Source organism: Magnolia sinica, chromosome 3 (genome assembly GCF_029962835.1).
Source record: "Magnolia sinica isolate HGM2019 chromosome 3, MsV1, whole genome shotgun sequence".
In the NCBI taxonomy this organism is placed as follows: domain Eukaryota; kingdom Viridiplantae; phylum Streptophyta; class Magnoliopsida; order Magnoliales; family Magnoliaceae; genus Magnolia; species Magnolia sinica.
In genome coordinates this window covers 89752609-89772406 of record NC_080575.1, presented here as the reverse complement: position 1 = coordinate 89772406, position 19798 = coordinate 89752609, and the positions used below count along the sequence as shown (strand labels likewise).

The window sequence follows — 19798 nt, the reverse complement described above, 5'->3', positions numbered from 1 at the left end:
CGAGAGAGAGAAAGGGATTACGGTTTTGCCCGAGAGAGAGATTTCTTTATAAGCTTTGATCCCTTACGTACGGTGAAAGATTTTTATTTTGTGCTTCGATCTCTTACTCCGGGTGTTTGTTGCGCATACCGTGCGGGAGAGATTGTTCTTTTCTGGTTTGATCTCTTGCGTCGGGTGCGTGTTGCGCATCTATTCCTTAATTCTATTTTATTATTATTATTATTATTATTATTATTAAAATTGAAGAAAAGCCAATTAGCAGAGCAAAGGCGTCTAAGAAAAGATGGCGCGATATTTGCATTGAAGGTTGGCTAAATCGAAAAAGCAATTCTCCGTGCCTCTCACTACTTCCCATTTTGATGACGGCCTCGAACAAATTGCTACATTTTTTCTCTTTTTTATTTATCATTTCATTTTATTATTATTTCCTATAAATATTGCCTTTGCTATAATACACTGGTGGCTATTGTACCACAGACTACGGGTTTTTTATCCGTTTCCGTCGTACCTGTCCGAGCGATGGACGAATGATAGGTCTAAGCCGATCTCATTTGTTGGGATTCTTCAGAAAAGGGATAAAAATGTATATGGGCATTTTGATACCCTAGTTATTTGATGGTTAGGGCTGTCTGATCAATGTGCTTTTAGATGGATGAGATGTTCATAGGGTTGCAAGATCATATATACCCAACAAGTATTATTAATCAACGGTCTAGATTCAAAACGACAACTGCTCAATTATCAAATGTTCTCCCCCAATATTTAAGATTCCAGCATCACACTATGGTATGATAAATGGCCAATCTAGAGTTTGAGGGTTTTGAATGAGGAAAGTGTATTGCGTCCAGCCCCTGCCTGGACTGAAGTTGTTCCAGGTATTGGTTCTGTTGGACCCATCCTGATCTCTGGTTTGTATCCATGTGATTCAGATTCCAGGCTCAAGTAGATCACAGCACAGGAAATGATGCTCCCCCTTGAAACCTTCTAAGGGCCCACCGTGATCTGAAAACAACAGATATCTGATTGATCCAAAACTTCTGTGGACCTCAAAATGTTTTTAATGGTGCGTGTTCAATCTCAATTGTCATGGGCATCCAATCCATCAGGCCGAAAAAAGAAAAAATGCCAGGATTTGCTGCGTGTGGTGTGAATATCTCTTTATACATAAGTTAGCCGAGGACTTAAATCTATTTACCTATAAACGGGTTATGAGTTAAAGATGTATTTATTTCCAGGTAGTATGGATTGTCCATCCTGAGGGGGCACCTTTGATAACCAATCCCTGTGCAAAATCCCTAAGATTATGACCCTAATAATTAAATCTAATTACTAATCTGAATTGTCCATATGATCCTAGACATCTGGTAAATGGCTATAAAAATGAACCACTTACATTTTTTGATAGTATAACAATTTCGACACGTGGGGCCCACCTCTGGTATAATGATCATAGCCATCCAACCAATTGCAAGGAAAAATGAACAATCCACATTGATTACAATGAAGGTCCAAGTATTATTGATTTGGGTCAGCCAGCATGTGGGTTCACTTTTAAGAGGTTAAAGAGGGGAGAATTTTGGAGTGGTTATTTAAGTTACTAATGCATCATTGTTTATTTCCATGGAATTATTTTTGCAAACGGAAAAACATTACAAGAAAAGAAAGAATTTGATCAATCCCCTTTTCTCTCGTTGAGGTGTTTTTTCTTTGGGAGTTAGCTGCACATACTACTGTTGCTTTAGCTTTACCCTTACCCGTGTCAATGGCATATTTCTACGCGGGTTTTACCAAAAAAGGAATTTTGAGTTATTTTGATAAATACATTCAACCAACCAACCAAAAATAGATACTCTAATCAAAGAGTGCGTGACTGCATGGATAAGATCACACCAACTTTCAATGCAAATATCGAAGAGAGCGTAATTTGGGATTTTATTTTCCTTGGGAGGTATCAGGAAGGAATTAGAGTGTAATAATATAGGAATTAGAATGTAATAATATCGATTCATATGGAAGAAAAGGTTCTCTATTGATTCAAATGGAGTAGAAGAGTCATCCAAACAAGTATCTTTTGATAAAATTAGATATAATTCCCAGACATTAAAGAGGAAGAAGAGTGGCAACCAAACAGGCCCTTAGTTCATGAAATAAAGCCTATATATATAATTAGGATTGAACGCAAAATATCAGCTCAAAATACAGTTTAACATGCAACTTAGTAGTAAAGATTACAATATACTGACCCTATTAGCAAACCCAAGCACAAGGCAAGTGGCACAAATGGGCTTAGCCTCAAAGACCTGTAGGTTGCATCCAGGCCTGAGTTTTAGGCCCAAAAATACCATTTTGGGTTAGACATGGGTTGCATCAGTCTAAAGGTTGGGTTTGGTATTTGGAGGCTATCTTCCTTAACTGATTTGAAATGGTGACACCTCCACTTTGGTTATTTATTCTATACTGAATTAGACTAGTGCGATCCAGTTCAATTGATCATCCAAACACACCTGGTCCCAATACCAAACCTAACTAAAGCTCATCTTACACCCATTACAAGTTTGAACTACCATGGCTGGCCCATCTTCAGAATGCTGAATGGCAAACTACATCAGCCCCACCTGACCATTTGTATCCTACACCTCAAAACAATGGTATAGCAAACATAACTGCAGGCGCTTTTATCTCAGCTTCCCCCATTTTTCAAATACTATCTGCGAATGCAAGATAGCAACCCCACCAATTCACGGAGGATTGCCTCAAGCTTCCCCCATTCTTAGTCATGAGGATTTCCTCTTACTCTCTTGATTTTACTCCATTTTTCATGATAACAAAAAGGCAGAAGCTTTGTTATTCTTGTGTGGGGTTCTTTAATTTCTCAAGGAGACATGCTCTAGTGTTCCTAGTTGCATTCAGACACTTGGACAGTCTTGATTGATCTTACTCTTCATTAGATTCCAAACTTACAATCCATGGACTACCATGAAAATATAACACTAATTTGACAAATATTAACCATCTGATCAATGGCCTTAAATATGGATGGTCAAGATCATTCACACAAAAATAGGTCTAAGCAGCAATTTGATCCATTTATTTGTCAGAGGCAATGATGGATTGGAACTTTTGTATTGTAGCCCATGAAATGTGTTTTGTGTTTTGAACTAATTATGGACAGTTCAAATTGATCAATTAGACTGTCCAAGTGAACTGATGTAACTAGGAGTACAATTTACTGTGGCCTAAGAGAACTAGAACATTTCTCTTTCTTTAGATGATTGTACATGATATTAATTGGAATTGTGCACATCATAAACAAGCAACGTTTGATTTTCGGGTCCAGGTGCGAGAATATATTAACTAAGGCATATTTGCTGCTCTGCTCTCATAATTTGAACACAAGACTCTCCACTCTGAAACTATGCCAGACCCACCACTTGCTCTAAAAGCTATAACTTCTAATCATATAGAAGTCTCCAATGATGTTTAAACCTATACCTACCAATGTTGGGCAAGTATGGCTATTGTGAGCAATTTGGTCTTGAGTGATTAGAATGATGAGAATCAAATATCGGTATCGTACTATTTATTGCATCCTTAGAAATAGATACGTTATCGTACGGGATGTATAGTTTGTATCGGATAATTTTTCTCACTTTTTTGAAAACATACAAAAACATTAGAAAAATGGTTGAATTTTTCAATGAAATTTTGTAAAAAAGACCTTAATACACACTTCTAAATTATAACATTTTAAAAAAGAAATGCACATAAGAATGCATAACATTTATAATTGTATTTGATTTGCACTAATGGATGACATTGCACGTGGTGGGCCCATGAGCAATGCAGGGAAGCTTAGAGAAGCTAAGGAATGATGACTGTTGTAGAGGGGGTTGGTTACAACAAAATAATTTATGACTATTTAAATGCAGTTGCTTAACTCAAACTAATGTGCAAATTAAACTAAATAAAGCAATTTAACATTAAGGCTTCTAAGTCATCAGTGGATCCAATCATATATATTATAAGAGATGTAGCAATCAAGCAACTAGTCTATAAACATGAGTCAATCCGAGTCGAACTGGGCTCAACCCGACCCGGCCCGGTCACCAGCCAAACCCAGCCTGAACCCGGCCCAGCCCAGTCACCGGCCAAACCCAGCTCGAACCGGGCCTGGCCCAGTCACCGGGCCAACATGTCCAGCCCGAACTTGGCCCGGTCAGCAATCGGGTGAGTTCGAGCCAGTTTTGGACCTTTGGCAGGTAATCCGCGTCCTATTATAAGGCCCTCGATCAACGGTTTAAATAGTTGAACTATAGACTCCACAAAAAATCTAACTAGTCAGGACATTATAATTCATTTTTGTATTTGGATGAATATAAGCCGTTCAAGTTATACGTCTGTGAGGTGGATGAGTCACTGTCACTTCAAAGATGGGCGGTGAACTATCCCAAAGGGTAAAGGAATTCTGGCTTCCTGACCAGATCTGAGAGGTATATTGTATATATATACACTTAGGATATTGTAGGTTACAAGAGATTTGAATTTACAAACAAAGGAAAATAACAACATAATAACAACCCTAACAAACATTTGTTTGAAATTTAAAATACAAAATCCTAAGAAACATTTGATTTGAAATTTAAAATACAAAAGAGAGGTTTGTTAAGATTGTTGAAAAAGATCAAGGAATTTGACTATCTTTATCAATGATCTCAGTCAAAGTTACGGATGTTTGTTAAGTAGAAAACATCCGTAACTTTGACTGAGATCATTGATAAAGACAGTCAAATCCCTTGATCTTCTCCAACAACCTTAACAAACCTCTCTTTTGTATTTTAAATTTTAAATCAAATGTTTGTTAGGGTTTTTATTATGTTGTTATTTCCCTCTTTGTTTGTAAATTCAAATCTCTTGTAACCTACAATATCCTAAGTGTATATATATGCAATATATATATATATAGACACACACACACACACACCCCACTCAACCAAGTCAGGCCAGGTCGAGTCGGGTTTCGGACAGAGTCGGGCCAAACTGGGACCTATCCAAACTCGGCCCCAACTCAGTTTCGAGCTAAAGAAAATGGCCCATCCCGACCCGAACTCAGTTCCGGGTCGGGCCGAGTCGAGCGAGTTAACTGGGCTAACCCGGTTTGTGTACAACCAACCCTAATTTGAACACAGGACTTTCCACTCTAATACTATGCTAAACCCAGCCTGAACCCGGCCCGGTCACCAGCCAAACCCAGCCCGAACCCAGCCTGGCCCGGTCACCAGGCCAACATGTCTAGCCCAAACTCGGCCTGGTCAGCAATCGGGCGAGTTCGAGCCAGTTTCGGACCTTTGGCAGGTAATCCGCGTCCTATTATAAGGCCCTCGATCAACAGTTTAAATAATTGAACTATAGACTCCACAAAAAATCTAACTAGTCAGGACATTATAATTCATTTTTGTATTTGGATGAATTTAGGTCGTTCAAGTTATACGTCTGTGAGGTGGATGAGTCACTATTACTTCAAAGATGGGTGGTGAACTATCCTAGAAGGGTAAAGGGGAAAGGGATGACCAGATTCGAGAAGTATATTACATATATATACACTTAGGATATTGTAAGTTACAAGAGATTTGAATTTACAAACAACGAGGGAAATAACAACATAATAACAACCCTAACAAACATTTGATTTGAAATTTAAAATACAAAAGAGAGGTTTGTTAAGGTTGTTGGAGAAGATCAAGGGATTTAACTGTCTTTATCAGTGATCTCAGTCAAAGTTACGGATGTTTGTTAAGCAGAAAACATCCGTAACTTTGACTGAGATCATTGATAAAGACAGTCAAATCCCTTGATCTTCTCCAACAACCTTAACAAACCTCTCTTTCGTATTTTAAATTTCAAATCAAATGTTTGTTAGGGTTTTTATTATGTTGTTATTTCTCTCTTTGTTTGTAAATTCAAATCTCTTGTAACATACAATATCCTATATATGCAATATATACACTTAGGATACACACACACACACACACACACACACACACACACCACTCGACCAAGTCGAGCCAGGTTGAGTCGAGTTTCGAACCGAGTCAGGCCGAACTGGGACCTATCCGAACTCGGCCTGAACTCAATTTCGAGCTAAAGAAAATGGCTCTTCCCGACCCGAACTCAGTTCCGGGTCGGGCCGAGTCGAGCGAGTTAACTGGGCTGGCCTGGTTCGTGTACAACTCTAATTTGAACACAGGACTTTCCACTCTGATACTATGCTAGACCCACCACTCGCTCTAAAAGCTTTAACTTCCAATCATATACAAGTCTCCAATGATGTCCAAACCTATACCTACCAATGTTGGGCAAGTATGGCTATTGTGAGCAATTTGGTCTTGAGTGATTAGAATGATGAGAATCAGTGTTCAAATTATTGGTACCATACTATTTATTGCATCCTTAGAAATAGATACGTTTGGTTATTGTATGGGATGTATAGTTTGTAATGGATAATTTATCACACTTTTTTGAAAACATTAGAAAAATGGTTAAATTTTTCAATGAAATTTCAGGATTGTTAAAAAAGACCTTAATACACTTCTAAATTATAACATTTTAAAAAAGAAATGCACATAAGAATGCATAACATTTATAATTGTATCAATATATGTTTGATTTGCACTAATGGATGACATTGCACGTGGTGGGCCCAAGAGCTATGCATGGAAACTTAGAGGTGCTAAGGAATGATGGCTACGTTGTAGAGGGGGTGATTATAACAAAAAAATTATGACTATTTAAACACAGTTGCTTAACTCAAACTAATGTGCAAATTAAACTAAATAAAGCAATTTAACACTAAGGCTTCTAAGCCATCAGTGGGTCCAATTACATAGATTATAAGAGATGTAGCAATCAAGCAACTAGTCTATAAACACGATATTGTACATGTGTGTGTGGGATGTTCTACATATCAAATCCTAACATTCACTTAATCATGCATACATATATTTATCAATTCATCGCATAAGCATAATTAGACAAGTGCTCAAAGGCAATCTTAAATACAAGTATGTATAGTGGTTTAAATTTTCTAGTCTAATTTTGGCGGACGCACTCGACTCATGAGTATAATGAATTTCACTATCAAGATTCACCTCTAACCTTTACAATTTTACATAAGGATCGGCTGCCGTAAGAGGCTCTACATGGTTTTCTATAAGCTCGCCACGAACATCGGTCCTACACAACAACCTACTGACGTATACTCCCCCCGGAGGCTCCCGCGAGAGACTTGAGCTAGTTTTTTATAGGCTAATTAACAACATTGGTCCTAATCCAAAGACCTATGTTTACTTCCGTTAGAGGCTCCCACGGAGACTAACACGTACACACCCAAGTCTGATGAATTCAACCCTACACAAGAACTTAGGTCCTATACAAGAACATATTCGATTTTGGGTCACGAACTCTTAACAACATCCTATACAAGGAAAGAGAGTATACAGACTCTTACAAATGAAAATTTACTTATCGGATTGAGCTCATTTTGTAGCGTCATTTCGAGTTGTTTGATTAATGTTCTCTCGTGTTTCAATCAGCTCTCCTTTGCTTGCTCGATCATGATGCCAATACATCGCCAATGCTTCAACTCCAAAATTAACCGCAGGTGATGCTCCTCTGAAGTGACCAAGGTGGTGGGAGGTTGGGTAGAATCTCCTACAACTAATAGAATGTTGTAACGCCTAAAAGATTTATTTCGAATGGTGTTCTAGAGAGTTTAGACAGGGATTTAACTATTGGTTCAAGTCTACTCTTTAGAACAGGGTGGAAAACAAGTTTATCTTCATCATTGAGAATGAAATCCTCTTTCAAGTGATAAATCACAAGGAAAATAACTTATATTTCATGAACTAAAATACTTGGGATGAGTGATATAATTATAAAATCACCTAAGTTTATATTGCACTAAAAATCATTAAAATAGTTAAGAACTGAATGCCCTTTATAAGAAGTTTGAGCTCCACGGTAAAAAAAGGGGCAAATAACGGATCTATCGATGACATCGAGAAAATTAAATTTTTAGCCAAATTATTGCTGGATAGTTTTCACACTGCTATCCGATGTCATCGAGTGGTCTTTGATGGCATCGAGGGAACTCTTCAATGGGTCCTCGATGCCATCCAGCAACTCAAATAAAAGATCACTCAACTAGACATATCCGACTTACCTACTCGATTCCATCGAGTGGATCTTCAATGTCATCGAAGACCCCTTGAGGTCTACTCGATGAGATCGAGTACCACGCGAAAGTCTGTTGTTTTATGCATACGATTTCACAACATCTTTGTACCTCTTATAACCTTACTTATCATGTTCTAATTAAGCTTCTAGGCTAAGGGATGATCAACATAGTTTACCTATAAGGCTAAGGATCATTTAAATGTTGAAGGGGTTGTTTTAGGTCAATGATTAAGGTCACCAAGGCACCTTATTTACATATTCTTCACGCCATGATGCTCATGTCTTCTTGTGTCTTCAGTCTTCAGCTTCCAAGGGCTCAACTAACTACATGACTCATGGACTCATGTGATTGAAAAATAATATGCACAAATCAATGTACCAACAATGTACACTAATACATGAGATATGCACCATTCATAACATGCAACTTGTTTTGGGGCCTAGGCCACCTCCAGGCCGTGATGACCTCCCCACCAGGTTACACAACAAGTAACAATAAGGTGATCCCTTAAAAGGTTTTCAATGGTAATTATTCATTCCCACTATCCTGATGTAGGGAGACCACTTGAACTCCAAATCCACTTCACGAGTGTGCCCTACCCCATGTCCACATCCAGTGGATCTGATCAACGACTGGATGTTAAACAGACACCATGTTGGGCCCCAAGAACTTTTTGCCGATAAGGTGTTTAAACACAATTGTTTTCAATGTTTGGGACCATGTTTCTTATAGTGTGGTCCACTAGGACCATGTTTCTTATAGTGTGGTCCACTTACAACCTCATTGGTGCACCATTGGACCATATAAGGCAACGTGCAAATAAACCTCATTGGTGGACAACTATCTCTTGTAGTGTAGTCCACTTGAAACTTGTATCCGCTTCATTTTTTGGACCATGCCTTAAACTAATCTCTAAAAATAGATGGACGGCGTGGAAATGTAATCCATAGAGAAAACACAAATATCAACTTGATCCAAAACTTCAGTGGCCCCTAAGAATTTTTCAACGTTGTTCCAGTCACACTATTTCTTGTGGCGTGGTCCACATGAACTTTGGATATGCTTATCTTTGGGGCCACTGTCCAACTATTTTCAAAGCACATTTTAGGGCATGATCCAAAAAATGAAGCGTGCCCAAATCTTAGATGGACCACACAAAAATGATCCAAAGCTTTTGTGGCGCATAAGAAGTTTTTAATGGTCAATTACTACTTTCCTTTAATATGGTTCATCTGAGATTTGGATATGCTTTAGATCATGCCCTAAAATGAGTTTTCAATACAGATGGATGACATGGATGCAGTCACATATATCAAGGTGGGCCCCACAGGTCCCATGCACCTTAGTAGATCCGATGTCTCACCTAATCGACTCCCATTTACGACAGAGTTGGGTAGTATCCAATCCGCGCATGTGAGATGGAACCCACGTCACATGTCTGATTTGGGTGAGCATGTACTCGTTGCAAAGGTCATTTGATGAAATTTCAAATGACTTTAGAATCACATCATTTGGACACCATTTCATTGCCCAAAAGTGGGCCCAAAGTTACTATGGGTCACTAATAATCAATGTGGATCATCAATACTCACTATGGCTCACTAGTCCTATGAAAATAGTCATAAATCTCTCGTTAGATGTCCAATTTTGGTGATCTTGTACTTGTTGAAAAGGTAATTTGATAAACTTTCAAATAACTCTAGAATCAACTCATTTGGACACATTTGGTTGCCTAAATATGAGCCTAAAGTGATGGGATTTTCCTCCTCAGTTCAGGGGAGAGACAGTGCAGCGGGTTGAAAATTTGGAGTAATTCACCGCGCTGCTCGACAGGTCGTGGGTGGCGCTCGACCAGTCGAGTGGGGCTCGACTCAAAGTCCAACGACCAATTGATATATTTTCTCCAAGGTGCTCGACCGGTCAAGTAGGCCACTCGTTCGATCGAGGACTCGGCTCGACCAGTCGAGCTTACGCAGATTTGAGTCCGGATCTTGTGTGGACTACGGAAATCCGAGGCCCTTTCTCAGGGGTGCGAAAGGGAGTTTCCTAAACTATAAATAGGGGTGCCTAGGACTTTTCTAAGCAATGCAAGAGAGTTTCCTAAAGCTTTACAAGGGTTTGCTAAAGGGTTTAGGGCTATCAAAGGTGTGAGAGAGAAAGAGAAAGAGAGAGAAGAAGCTTGTAGAAGGGATGTTATGCTAGTGAAGGTGATCTACTGCGCAATCAACATCTCAACGCTTCTATGTCCTCGTGATCAGTGAGATCTCTCCATTTTTCTTTTATTCTCTTATTGTTTATCCACTCCTGCATGAGTGAAGAATGTTATAATGTTCTACTTCATAGTGAATTGTTGATCTGGACGAGGTCCCGTGGTTTTTACCTCTTTGAGGGTTTTCTACGTAAAAATCTCTTGTGTCGTGTGGTTTGTGCTTTGATTTATTTCATTGCTTTATTATCCCATAATTCTGGTTTGTTTTGGGAGACTAGATCATAAGGTTTTGTGCAAGGCCCCTAACAAAGTGGTATCAGAGCTAAGTTCATTGAACGGAGTGGGATCGGTTCTGAATTATGGAAGGTGGCTCATTAAGGATGATCAGCCTCAATAGTTCTAACTGGACCATATGGAAGGCTAAGAGGGGGGACTTGCTTTATTGTAAGGACCTATATTTTTCAATTTTAGACATATCAGCAAAATTCAGGGATATGTCTAATGATGATTGGAAGAAGATGGACCGAAAGGCGATGAGGTTTATTAGACAATGGTTGGACGATTCCGTATTCCACCATGTGTCTATGGAGACCTCAGCCGCTAACCTATGACTGAAATTACAAGGGCTGTATGAAAGGAAGACAGCCGATAATAAGATTTTTCTAATAAGATGACTTGTGAATCTCAAGTTCAAAGATGGTGGTTCTGTGACTGAGCACATGAATGAGGTCAGCAATATATTGAACCAGCTCTCCGCTATGAAGATGGTCCTGGATGATGAATTACAGGCTTTGTTATTGCTTAGTTCATTGCCTGACAGTTGGGAGACATTGGTGGTGTCTCTAAGTAACTCCGTGCCAAACGAAAAGATATCCATGGAACAGGTAACCAGTTTATCTCTTCAATTAGGAAACAATGAGGAAGTCTCAGTGGTTTACTCAGTAAGAGGCTCTTATGACACAGGAACGGGGGAAAGGAAAGAACAAGAAGGGCGGGAAGGCCCGAGATAAATCAAGAGGCAAGTTGAGTGAGTACCATGAAGGATGTTGAATGCTGGAATTGTTGCAAGAAGGGCCACTACAAGGATAAATGTCGTGGTAAGAAGAACGACAAGAAAGGAAAAGGAAAGGAGAAAGAAGATGAATCAGATTCCACTGCGGTTGCCGGTTGCTTAAGATGGTGACATTGTAGTTATTCTTTCAGAAGATCACGATGTATGTCTCACGGCTACGAGTCAGGACACCAACTGGGTAATAGACTCGGGAGCTTCTTTTCACGCGACTCCACCCAGGGACTTCTTCACAAGCTACAAGTCAGGTGACTATGGGACCGTGAAGATGAGAAATTCTGGCATATCGAAGATCGTATGAGTCGGTGATATTTGTGTGAAGACCGATGTGGGCGCACATTGGTTCTCAGGGATGTGAGGCACATTCCAAACCTTCGCCTCAACTTGATGTCGAGGGGAAGGCTGGATGATGATGGTTATGAAAGTTGGTTTGTTGGTGCACGCTGGAAGCTCATCAAGGATTCATTGATCGCAGTCAAAGGAAAGAAGTGTTGCACTCTTTACAAGGAAAGTGTCAGTGTATGCAAGGGTGGGTTGAGCACAGTGAAAAATTTAGCTATTGACATGTGGCACAAGCATCTAGACCACATGAGTGAAAAGGGGCTTCAGCTACTAGCGAGGAAGCGGCTCCTTCCAAACGTTAGGTATACCTCTCAAAACCTGTATTGATTGTTTATCAGGGAAACAGCATAGAGTTTCATTTGTTATATCTGCTTCTCATGTTAATAAAGTGTATGCATTAGATTTGGTTTATTCTGATGTTTGTAGTCTTATGAGGACAAAAACCTTGGGTGGGGCATTATATTTTGTCACTTTTATAAATGATGTATCTAGGAGGGTTTGGGTTTATGCTTTGAAATCCAAGGACGAGGTCTTTAGTGTGTTTAAATTTTTTCATGCTATGGTCAAGAGAGAGACAGGTAGATCATTGAAGTGCATCCGCACTGACAATGGTGGTGAATACATTGGCAACTTTCATAAGTATTGTAAGTCACTGGGTATACGGCATAAACAGACGGTTCCTAAGACCCCCAGCATAATGGTGTGGCTGAGTGAATGAATCGCACCATTGTTGAGAGAATCAGATGCATGTTATCCCATGTGAAATTGCCCAAGACGTTCTGGGGAGAAGCAATACACACGGCAGTGTATTTAATAAACAGGTCTCCATCAGCCCCATTTGAATGGAGAAGTGCCTGAGAAGGTGTGGACTGGACATGATCCATCGTACAGTCATCTCAGGGTGTTTGGATGCAGGGCATCCGTTCACGTACCAAGGGACGAGAGGTCCAAGCTCGATATGAAGATCAGGCAGTGTGTGTTCTTGGTGTACAATGATGAAAATTTTGGTTACAGATTGTGAGATCTGACTGAGGGGAAGCTTGTCAGGAGTAGAGATGTGGTTTTCTTTGAAGATCAGTATATAGAAGACAATGGTAAGCCAGAGAAGAACCAGCCTAGTTCAGGTGAGCTAGAAGACATGAATCCAATTATTCCTCTCGTGGTGCTTGATGACGGGGGAGTACAATAAGGTGCAGAGGACAAGGGAGTTCCTTCAGAAGATGGACCAGGGGAGCAGCCCCTACTTGATTCACCTGTTGAGCCACAGGTGAGGAGGTCATCTATGGATAGACAGTCGTCCAAGAGGTACTTGCCACATGAGTACATTATGCTCACTGATGAGGGAGAGCCAGAAGATTATTCTAAGACCCTAGCCAACGAGCATAAGGGAGAGTGGTTGAGAGCTATGCAAGAGGAGATGAGATCCTTACATAAGAACCACACCTATGATATGGTGAAGTGGATACTGCGGTATCTAAGAGGCTCATCCAGGTTGAGCCTATGCTATGGTGACAGAAAACCTGTGTTAGAGGGCTACACAGATGCAGATATGGCAGGTGATATAGACTCCAGGAAGTCTACATCGGGGTTCATGTTCACGTTTGCAGGGGGAGCGGTTTCTTGGCATAGTAAGCTATAGAAGGTCATAACATTATCGACGACAAAGGCCGAGTACATTACAGTCACAGAAGCATGTAAAAAGATGCTTTGGATGAAGAGGTTCCTACAGGAACTTAGCCTGAAGCAGGAGCAGCACGTGGTTTATTGCAATAGTCAAAGTATTACACACTTGAGCTAGAATCCAAGTCAGTACTGTCGAAGCACATAGAGATTCGGTATCAATGGATCAGGGATACTTTGGAACAGAAGGTGTTACAGCTTGAGAAGGTCCACACGGATGATAATGGGTCAGACATGATGATCAAGGCTTTGGTGAAGGGCAAGTTTGAGGTTTGTAGAAACCAGGCTGGCTTGAAGAAGGTGAATCCCTCCTGAGTCGGAAAGGGGGAGATTTGATGGGATTTTCCCCCTCAGTTCAGGAGAGAGACAATGCAGCTGGTTGAAAATTCAGAGTAATTCACTACACTGCTCGACCGGTCGTGGGTGGCGCTCGACCAGTCGAGCGGGGCTCGACTCAAAGTCCAGCGACCAATTGATGTATTTTCTCCGAGGTGCTCAACCAGTCGAGGGAGGTGCTCGACCGGTCGAGGACTCGTCTCGATCAGTCGAGCATACGCAGATTTAAGTCCGGATCTTGTGCGGACTACGAAAATCCGAGGCCCTTTCGTAAGGGGTGAGAAAGGGAGTTTCCTAAACTATAAATAAGGGTGCCTAGGGCTTTTCTAAGAAATGCAAGAGAGTTTCCTAAAGCTTTACAATGGTTTGCTAAAGGGTTTAGGGCTATCAAAGGTGTCAAAGAGAGAGAAAGCGAGAGAGAAAGCTTGTAGAAGGGAGGTTATGCTAGTGGAGGTGATCTACTATGCAATCAACATCTCAGCGCTTCTATGTTCTGGTAATCGGTGAGATCTCTCCATTTTTCTTTTATTCTTTTATTGTTTATCTACTCTAGCGTGAGTAAAGAAGGTTGTAACATTCTACTTCATAGTGGATTGTTGATTTAGATGAAGTCTCATGGTTTTTACCTCTTTGAGGGTTTTCTACGTAAAAATCTCTTGTGTCGTGTGGTTTGTGCTTTGATTTATTTCATTGCTTTATTATCCCATAATTCTAGTTTGTTTTAGGAGGCTAGATCCTAAGGTTTTGTGTAAGGCCCCCAACATAAAGTTCATCATGGCATTTATCATCGAATGAGATATCCAAATAGCTGAACTTTAGGCCCACTTTTGGGTAATCAAATGGTGTCCAAATGAGGTTATTCCAAATCCTTTTCAAATTTCATTAAATTACATTTTCAACAAGTATAAGATCATCTAAATCAGACATAATGAGGGAGTTATGACCGTTTTCGTGGGACCGACAATTCATAGTGAGTACCGGCGATCCACCACAAGTATCGACGATCCATGATAACTTTGGGTCCATTTTTGGAAAATCAATTGATATCCAAATGAGGTGATTCCAAAGACATTTAAATTTTCATCGAATTACATTTCCAACAAGTATAAGATCACCCAAATTAGACATGTAATGCGTACCAGCGATCCATGGTCCTTGATGAAATTTGGGACCACTTTTGATACTTAAATGGTATCTCGTCAAATTAATTTTCCAACAAATACAAGATCACTCAAATCGGACATGTAATAAGGGAGTTATGACCGTTTTCGTTAAATTGGAGATCCATAGTGCATATCGGCAATCCACAGCGATGAGAATCGCCGATATTAACAATAGATCACTAGTAAGGATCGCTAATACTATCTGTGATTCGTCGATACTTACTATGGATCGTCAATCCAACAAAAACAGTCCAATTTGGGTGATCTTGTACTCTTTAGAAATGTAATTTAATAACTTTCAAATGGATTTAGAATCACTTCATTTGGACATCATTTGATTGCCTAAAAGTATGCCTAAAATTCATCAAAGACTATGGATTGTCGGTACGCACTATTGATTGTCACAAAAATAGTCAAACTCCCTCATAGCATGTCCAATTTGGGTGATTTTGTACTCGTTGTAAAGATAATTTGATGAACTTTCAAATGACTTTAGAATCACCTCATTTCGACATCATTCGATTACCCAAAATTGGACCCAAAGTTCATCAAGGAATGTGGATCGCCAATACATACCGTGGATCACTGATCCGATGAAAATAATTAGAACTCCCTTGTTACATGTCCAATTTCATCTTGTGCTTATTGGAAAGATAACTTGATAAACTTTCAAATGACTTTGAAATCATCTTATTTGAACATTATTTTCTATTACAATATTTATCTATTTTAGTGTTCGTTACATTCATCCATTACAACATTCTTCTATTACAAAATTTATCCATTACAACCAGTGTTCGCATTGTCGACGAAATGTCGATAATATCGCCAATAATATCGATGTCGCTAGTCTAGCGACACCGAAACCCCCATTTTTCGTTTCTCTCTAGATTATCGGCGATATCTTCGATAATCTTTGATTTTTTCCGACAAAATAGGTAAAAATGGAAAAATAAACCTTTGATTTCGGTAATACCTGGTTGATGGTTGATCGGAACTCGGAAGCAAAGAATCTCATGGGCAGCAATCGACAGCGCTCGTCTCGTGTGACTCACAGATACATGATTTCGGCGAAAAATTAGAGATTTTGGCGAAAAATCAGAGATTTAGGGAGATTGTTTGAAACCCTCGTCGAAAATCGCCCCTGTTCGCTAGAAAACCCTCTTCGCAGACGAAACCCTTATTTTTTTCTTTTGTTTTTTTTTTTTTTTTTTTTTTTTTTTCAAACAGGCGCACGGTGCGCTTCAGCGTACTGAGTAAACTTTCTGGGCCCACCGTGAATGTATGTGATTTATCCACGCCGTCCTTTCATTTTTCTAGTTTATGTTAGGGGTAAATCCCAAAATTAAAGCATATCCACAGCTCCAGTGGACCACACCACAAGAAACAATAAGAATAATGATTTTCACCGTTGAAACCTTCTCAGGCCCCACAGTGATGTTTATTTGTCATCAAACCTTTTTGTAAATATAAAAAGGCATGGATGAAGGGTTAAAATAAATATCAACTTGATTCAAAATTTCTGTGGCCACCAAGAAGTTTTTAATGATATGCGTTCAATTCACAAAGTTTCCTGTGGTGTGGTCCATTGAAGATTTGAATCTGGTTCATTTTTTATATCACACACTAAAATAAGCCTTCATATATAATGGACGATGCAGATGTAAGGTACATAATTCATAATGGGTCCCACAGTTAGGAATCCATCAGAAGCGAATGGGCTACTGTACCTCACACCAGCTATATAGCTGTTGTAGGTACGTGTCGTGCGAAGACCAGCACTGACACTCCTCGAGCTTCGAGTTGTACGAACGGTTCAAAGGAGATCAAAGTTACGTTGGCCCCACAGTGATGTATTTATTATATCTACACCGTTCATCTGTTTTTAGGGTTCATTTTTGAGCATTATCCAAAAAATGAATCATATCCAAAGATTATATGGACCGCACCATAGATAGCAGCAGAGATAATGATTTTCACCGTTAAACAATTTGTAGGGCCCACCATAACGTTTATTTTGCATCCAATCTGTTCGTAAAAATGCAAATATCTGAATGAAGTGGAAAAAAAATTTTCATACTGATCTAAAACTTTTGTGACCTCAAAAAGAGTTTCAATGGTAGACGTTCAATCCCCCACTCGTTTTTGCAGTGTGGTCCACTTGATAGTTATATCTGTCTTATTTTTCGTCTAAAGGCTTAAGGCGAGCTCTTCAAATGGATTAACGGTTTGGATATAACACACACCTCATGATCAGACCCATATCACTTGCTGATGTCAATAGCCGGTATGAGGTGCACCTGCCAATTCGCTTCCGGACTGCGCCAGAACGAAGTGAATTGCACACTGAGTAAAATGTGGGCCCATAGTAATTGTGTATTTGATCCAACTCAGTCCATCCATTTCATTAGATGATTTTTTAAGGCACAAGCCAAAAAATGAGGCATATCCAAAGCTTGGGTGGACCACACCACATGAAACTGTGTGAATTGAATGTTTACCATTGAAAAATTATCGGGGGCCACAAAAGCTTTGTATCAACATGATATTTCCGTTTTTTATTCAACCATGTCCCTGTGATCTTATGAACTGGATGACAAATAAGCATCACTGGGCCCTATGAAGATTTCAATGGTGGAAATTATTATTACCACTGTTTCATATAGTGCGGTCAACTTGAAACTCAAGATAAATTTATTTTGGTTATTATTATAGTAATTTCTTATGAAAATGTATGCTTTTTTGGGCCCCAGTAAATGAAAATTTATTATTTAATGCATTTTTTTTTACAAATTTTTAATTTCTAAATATACAAATATATGTATTTAGGCATGTCTTGAAGTTTCATGAAAAAATTTCACTGTTATCATATTTTTCTCCGAATTTCCGATTATCGACGATAACGATATTATATCTTTATCCCTGGCCAGCGAAACTTGTAACGATACCAACAACTCAAACACTAATTACAACACTCTTCAATTATAAAAAATCATCTATTACAATATTCTTCCACAACCTACTCCATTTTCACGAACTCTCACCATTCATACCTAACCAAATAAAAAAACAACTACAAAGGGAACCACCACACCCTCCCTGTCACAAACTCCCACCATTGATACCCACTAACAAAAACAATACAACACACAAAAGAACCCACATTTGGCTATCATATCTTTTACGTCGGAGATTGTGGCCGAAGAACTTAAAAAAACCTTCTTTTTTGTGCTTGGATCTTGACCGAAGCTTCGCCGAAAGTTGGTTGTAGTTTTTCATCGTCGTTGGAGAGTGTAGTGTCTATCTGTACAACCACTAACCATCGAATAGACTTTAGCTCTTCATGTGGTCCTCTCAAAAAATAAAAATAAAATTATATAATAGAAAGAAGAAAAGGCCAAAAGGCCTTCCCACGTGAGGGCCCCACCTTTTGAACCCACATAAGACCCTATGCGGGGCCCATTCGATCTTTTTGGAGCAAATCCAACCCATCCACAATAAAGGGGTTTTAATTTCATGCCCTCTACCAAAGTGTGAGGTAAAAACTCATCACGAATAAATCATGTCGGAGGAAATAGTTCGGAATTAACATAACATTAATGCAATTATAGGCTATAAACAACTCTAATTATTTTTTTTTAAAAGACCCTACCATGGGTTCTTGGTTGTCCAATGAAAGTGAATGGATTAGATTAGCTGAGGGGTAGACTCAACCATTGATTTAACAAGTCCCAAGCCATTTCAACTTCCGTGAAAAGCTAGCACCCATGAAAAGCTAACACCGTACAAGCAGACGATAGCTAAACATTTTCATCTTGAAAAAAGCTAAATAGTGCCCAAGGGTCTAAAATACAATGGCATCGGATACTATGTCATAATTGAGAGCTATTTTAATTAATAACATGCGAGAAGGAAGTGGGTACTCCAAGTCGTCCATCTGTTTCTCCAGCCCATTTTAGGACGATCCAAATATCAGGTGGACCACACCACAGGAAACAGCTGTGTTTAAGTGCCTCGCCATTAAAAATTCCCACACCACAGGAAACAGCAGTGTTTAAGTGCCTCACCATTAAAAACTCCAAAGGGCCCATCGTAAAGTTTTCATAATGTTTATTTGTCATCCAACCTGTTGATAATGTGCGAAATTTTCACAAGGTGATCCTCATGGTGGGGCCAACCTATTAGACGGTCTGGATGTTTCACTCAGGCACATGACAGGTTGAAAGATAACCTGTGGGTGGACTGGAGATGTCCTTATTTATATATTTCCCTATAATATACCAAAGGAGAAACTCCCAAATGTGCCAAGAAATTCAATCACTCTTGAGAAGTCTTCTCTCCACAAACGTATTTTGATCCACTAGACGTGTTTTATGGGGGGAAACTTACTTTTTAAGGGTCCTCACTCTTACTCCGGTGGTAGACTCTCAGGAGTTTCAACACTTGGTTGAGGGTTTGAGTACCCATAGGTGGTGAAATCCCACCATGGCGTGAGTGTGTGGTGGTATGTGTGTCGTGTGTTAAAAAAAAAAAAAAAAAATAATAATAATAATAATAATAATAAGTGTCGTTGGTGAAAGCCAAAGGTTTCTCCTCACTCCACAGCCAACAGGAGACACCCCTGGGACTGAGAGGACGTGGCACAGGTGTAAAGCATCCAGACCACTCATCTGTCAGACCCATCACATTGGGGGCACATGTGTAAAGCACCCAGACCACTCATCTGTCAGACCCATCACATCGGGGGCACATGTGTAAAGCATCCA

The 19798-nt window shown here is 39.6% G+C and overlaps 1 non-coding gene across 1 annotated transcript; it reads left to right on the top strand.

Moving 5' to 3' along the window:
- The first annotated feature begins 261 nt into the window (after positions 1-261).
- LOC131241894 (small nucleolar RNA snoR86) lies at positions 262-387 on the top strand. Its single transcript, XR_009169459.1, has one exon. It is a non-coding gene; the product is annotated as a small nucleolar RNA snoR86 (small nucleolar RNA).
- The last annotated feature ends 19411 nt before the right edge of the window (positions 388-19798 follow it).